This window comes from Chrysemys picta, chromosome 4, assembly GCF_011386835.1.
Source record: "Chrysemys picta bellii isolate R12L10 chromosome 4, ASM1138683v2, whole genome shotgun sequence".
NCBI lineage: Eukaryota > Metazoa > Chordata > Testudines > Emydidae > Chrysemys > Chrysemys picta.
In genome coordinates, this window is record NC_088794.1 from 111,567,944 (window position 1) to 111,573,943 (window position 6,000).

The window sequence follows — 6,000 nt, forward strand, 5'->3', positions numbered from 1 at the left end:
AAAGCATAGATGCTGGCCTGTTTAGGCAGTCTGGCTTGCTGGGAATATCACAGAGTAGGCAAGGAACTGTTCAGCCTGGAAAAACCCCTGGTCAGGAGGGAGAGAGATGTGGGTCTCCATTCAAAAGAGATGACGGTTGAGGAGCCAGGAGACTAGAGTGGGTGCCCTTGGTGGACCACTGAGCGGGAATACAAGTGCAGTTGCCATGAACTGTAATATTGATAAACTGCAACAACGACAGTAGGAACATAGTAAGAATTCAACAATTCAGGCATTTTTATTGTAAACATATATCAGTAAAATATTTACTTGAATTAGTGTACTGTGAAGTGATGCTCAGTTGATAGTTGGAGGCTGAGATTTTGTTTGGTTCATTTAATGGCAGATGGATCAGACTCCTCACGAAAAATGCTCCTCAGAAGGCAATTTTGCCTGAATCAAATGCCAAACCCTAGCCTAATGTTGCCATAGAAGATGTTTTTGATTCTAATTCTTGTTAGAAATGTAATGTGGTTTAGATCTCAATTTAGGATGACCAGATAGCAAGTGTGAAAAATTGAGACACTTTTTTTTCTGGGTATGTGGGGTATAGTTGCATATGTAAGACAATGCCCCTAATATTAGTGGGGGAGGTCCAGGTTGGATATTAGGAAACACTATTTCACTAGGAGGGTGGTGAAGCACTGGAATGCGTTACCTAGGGAGGTGATGGAGTCTCCTTCCTTGGAGGTTTTTAAGGCCCGGCTTGACAAAGCCCTGGCTGGGCTGATTGAGTTGAGAATTGGTCCTGCTTTGAGCAGGGGGTTGGACTAGATGACCTCTTGAGGTCCCTTCCAACCCTGATATTCTATGATTCTATATTGGCACAGTCACAATAATATTGGGATGCCTGGTCACCTTAGCTCAGTTAATAAGGTCCCCATAGTCAAAAATACAGAAGGTCCAAAAGGACAGAAGTTTGGAGCCAAATTCATATCTGGTCTAACTCCACTGATGTCAGTAGAGATATGCCAGGGATGAATTGGACCCAGGGACTTTCATGGTGGAAAATCCTGCCTTCAATGGACTCCTGTAAATGCACTGGGCCAAATTCTTCTAATTTACAGCCACTTCAACCAGTGGAGCAGAACAGGTATAGCTGAGAGAATAATTTAGTCCATTGTCTCATGGACCCAGTTTTGTCCTGAACTCTACTGGTGCAAGTCCCATTAACTATGACTTTGCTGATTCATGTATTTCAAGGCAAAACTGATCCTCAGATTATGTAATATTGGCCAAATTATTTGCCCTGGAATCAGCTCAGTTCCAATCTCACTGCATAGAGGGAAATCAGTTCCTTTTATTCTTAAAGTTCTTGGCAAAGAGACTACAAAAGAATCTTAACCAATGATTTCATGTACATTCTGTGAATACCTTCCTCTTGCTAGAAGATTGTCAGTCTCTGCACCCTCTTCAAAGCTAATACCAGTATGATGCAAGGTTACTATTATCTTCCATAATTCAGAAAATGATTGAGAAGCTTTTCAAAGAATAATCCTGATGGCCCTGTGAATCATGCCTGCAGGTTCAGTTGTGCATCCTTCACACAGGAAGGAAACCATGGTATATATTTTTTCTAAATAGAGACAGAAAACCTTGAACTCCACCAACTCTCTTTACTCTTCTTCTTCTTCAGACAGGAATGGTAAGGTATACAATATTTACTATGTACTCATGTTGCAAGAAGCACTGAATGCATTTTGTGTCCTTTAAATTGGCCTTGATGCAACCTAAAGATATAAATGACACTTTAAAAGTAGTTATGGTTTTGGTTTTTATATTTTCAAGTCTTACAGATAATTTATGCAATTGATGAGTATCACCTCTTTGGTCTACCCACATTGCTTCCAAATTACACAAGAAAATCCATGTCATTCTGCTGTGCATGACCCAGATGTTTATGCTAATGTGTCCTCTCCTTGGCCATGACCCAGTCATGTTATCTGTCAAAGGCAGACAAAAGATGTGCTTACGTCTGGCAGGTACATCAGTATGCTAACACAAATATTAACCCAACTTGATCTGAAATCTGCAACTTTGCACAAGGGTACTAGTGCCAGATGGGCCTAAATCAACTTAACACTCAAACTAGATATGTCAGAAAGTTGAAACCAACGTATAAACTAATTTGGGAGAGATTTGGAAATGCATGTTTTTGGTTATTTTGCTTTTCAAGATTTTCCCAAATAGGCAAGTTAAAATTAAAACCTTCTGCTTTTGCCTTTTTAAAATTCATGTGTGTTGCGCTCTGAAGTGTCTCAGCAGTTACTGAAAATTAAATAGAAAGTAAGATATATAAATATTCTTTCTCTCCATCCATATTAGGATGGCTTTTTACATGATATTAAAAACACTTATATAGTCATGAGATCTTGACTCTTCTAAAGTTTATTCAACCAAAATACCGATACTTGCATAGAATGACATTTTGTACTATATTTTTGGGGTGATGAAGCTCCAGAGTTAACATGCAAAGCAGAGGGGAAAAAAATTAAAAGGACATTTTTGTACATAATAAAATTGGAAAGCTGTCCATGAAATATTTCTTTCTAAAGAGCTACTTATAATATGGTATAATAGCAGCCTGTTTTTCAGTGGGGCCCCAACCTGGTCATGACTTGCAAACACATTGCTCTGAATCTTTGGCCACCAGGCAGCCAATGATTCTTCCTGAGGCAGGAGAAACTTTGGGTGATGCTTGGCTGACACAGCTACCTCTGCATTACCCATCCACCACCCTGCACATACAGGCTATGTTGGAGGCGGGGAGAGGCATGCTGCAGGTGAGTCTGGAGCAGAGGGGAATGCCTGGTGCTCTGCCAGATCCTTGGCCAGTGAAGTAGCTGACGTAACTTAGTGCAACCCTGATGTCCCCAGCTGGCCCAGTCTCAGTGAAGCAGAAAAGTGTCTTAGAGCCACATTTCCACACCATCCTCAGCTGTGCTTAGTGCAAACTTGGTGCAGCTAAGGACTGAGCCCACGCTTTTTCAATTCTTTGCCTATCCATGCAGTTGATAGAATGCACAATTGCTACATTCTGTCTGGTACTCGGGTTTTAATACTGAAATGTGTGTAAGCAACCATATGCAGGAGCAAAGCAGCGAGAGGACAAGTGAAGGCCAAGGCTAAGACTCAGGTCTAGTGTTTTAAAGTGGATGCATATTAGATTGCAATAGCGCAATTGATATTTTTTCTTCAGCAAAGAATCTTTATTCCTGGTTTCTTTAGAACACAGATTTTTTTAAAAAATACTAAAGTCTAGTAACTAGCACTAGGAAGAAGCTCTGGGTGCTGAAGATTAACCCAGGGCCAAACTCATTTGCATGAAGTAAAACACCTGAGATCCAGAGAATACTTCCATATGAAGTGGAACAAAACTAACGTTTCACTGAATGTCCACAAGCCTGTAATTCAAAATAGAATTTAAATATCTTATTCTACAACTCTAAGAGACTCCACAAATTCTGAATAGTATTTTCGTGCTGCCAGCATGACTGCAAAGCTCTCTTCCTTCTTCATTCCAGTTTCAAGTTATAGGGCATGATTCAGATCTCACTCCTAACCAGTTTTCCATCAGTGTAACCCCATTCACTTTAATGGTGTTAGTTCCGACTCACATTGGTGTATGTGAGATCAGACTCAGGACGAGAGACTGAGATGAAATTTTCAAATGTAATCATTGAAATGGCATATACAAATCTTGTGCACATGTTCATTTGCATGGGGAAAGAGGCATTTAAGCTCACAGTAGATAACAGCATGTTTAATTATTTAGCCCACTTGCACAAATAATTGTGTAGATATGTGGTGTTTGTGTGTGTAAAAGGTCATACACACATTTCATCCACAATTTTTAAGGCTGGTTTGAAATCATTTTAAAATGTGTCCCTTTCTGATTAGTTTCCTCTCCCTGTAAATCATTCTAGATAGTGGAATGAATTCTAGTCTCAGACATATGGGTATATACAAGGACATAACTAGTTGCAGTTTAAACATGGGAAATCTGCAGTCTGAGATTTATACAGGACTGTTGAAGGTGAGGAGTGAAATCCTGGCCCCACTGAAGTCAATTGGAGTTTTCTCTATTGACTTCAATACGATGATAATTTCATTTTGAAAGAATTTGTTTGCCGCTTTCACCTGCAACAAGCTCAGGTAAATCCAGGGCCGGCTCTAGGATTTTTGTCGCCCCAAGCAAAATCAATTTTGGCCGCCCCCCCCTGGTTTTTTTCTTACCCCACCTCCCGGCCCCGCCTCAACTCTGCCCCTTCCCCAAATCCCCAGCCCTGCCTCCTCCCCCCAGGCTCTCAAGCCTGGGAGGGAGGGGAGCAGCGGTGCGCAAATCAGCTGTTTCGCACGCTGCGGCCGCTCGGGATCTCCCCCTCCCTCCCAGGTTTGAGAGCCTGGGAGGGAGGGGGAGCAGCGGCGCACGAATCAGCTGTTTTGCGCGCTGCAGTGTGGGAGCGGCGGCAGCAGCGGAGGTGAGCTAGGGCGGCTGGGGCACATTTTTAGGGGCGGTAGGGGCGGCATTCTGGCGCCGGCTGTGCCGCCCCAAGCACCAGCTTGTTTTGCTGGTGCCCAGAGCCAGCCCTGGGTAAATCTTGGACTAGTGTTCCTTGCCTTTGCAGTTTCCTATGTAAGATTGTCTTCCTGGTTCCTTGCTACAGCCAAATCTTTCTCCTTTTTATGTCTTTACACTGGCTTTGACTTGCCTTTCAAATAAAGTTCAAACTTTGCCTCACTTTCAAAGATCTCTGTAATGCCACATCTGCCCACATTTCTGTCTACACCACTCCTCTTGCTCCTTTTATCTCCTGGTTTTACCCTTCTTTCATTCTTCCCTTTACACGTGGAACAGTCTACAAAGTAACACATGTCAAAAGCCCCTTTACCTTCTTCAAAAAACTCCTGAAAATCCATCTGTTGTGTGAAGCATTTTAATTGTACAAGCTATTATCTACTGAGACAATGTATACACTAGGCGCGTTTTACTGATATAGTAAAAACTGTACAAATTATCTACCTGTCTGGGTTTTTATCAAGTTCTAATTACTGTGTTACCTAGGCACCAGTACAAGAAATTACAGGACATACGAAAATTCCAAAAAGGCCTCTAGATAGAAAACACCACACTGTGCTGAAGGCTGCTATTACTTAGCAGGAAAGATTATATGTGGGTAACATATTCTTCCTCTCGGAGGAACTGAGAAGGGCCAGTTCTCTCCTATCTCATCATTATGGAAAGGCCGGTGCAATAAGATGTCTTTCATTTTGCACAGGACATCAGTTAGGCTTGGGCTCTGTCTGTTTTATTCTGGAAAGTATTTCATAATTGAGGTCCCCCTGCTGGGAATGCCCTGCTTCTGCATCTTGACAGCTTTGTACTGGGTCTGCATCATTCCCAATGAACATATAACGTAGCTCTTTGGTTGGGTCACAAATGGGGAGGTGTTCTCTGAGACAGCTTAGCCTCAGTCCACTTTGAGTCTAGAATTCAACCTGGAATTGAATGAGGAGCCAGTACATGAGGGTGATGTGATCATGTCAGTCTATCCTGTGTAGAAAGAATGCTGCCACATTGTGCTCAAGTTGTAGCCTTTGTGCACCTACTATTTTCCATCTACTCCCACTGCTTCACTGTAAGGCCCTTGTGAGTTGCAAATGTTACCTGGTGGTGAAAAGGCATTTAAAGGTTGCTAGGTTCTTGTGCAATAGGGATGGGCATGGTCTCCTGGCCATCTGGAGGAGACAGAAGGTATTTCTCACTGTAGTGATAAGTCTAACATAACCTTGAGATGACATGCTATCTCGATGATAGGAAGGCATTTTATGTGAGGACACACACAATCGACTGTATAAAACCGATTTCTATAAAACTGGCTTCTATAAATTTGACCTAATTTTGTAGTGTAGCAGGATGCTCTTCCCAGGTTGCAAATTTTGTAGTGGATTTTTAGGGGC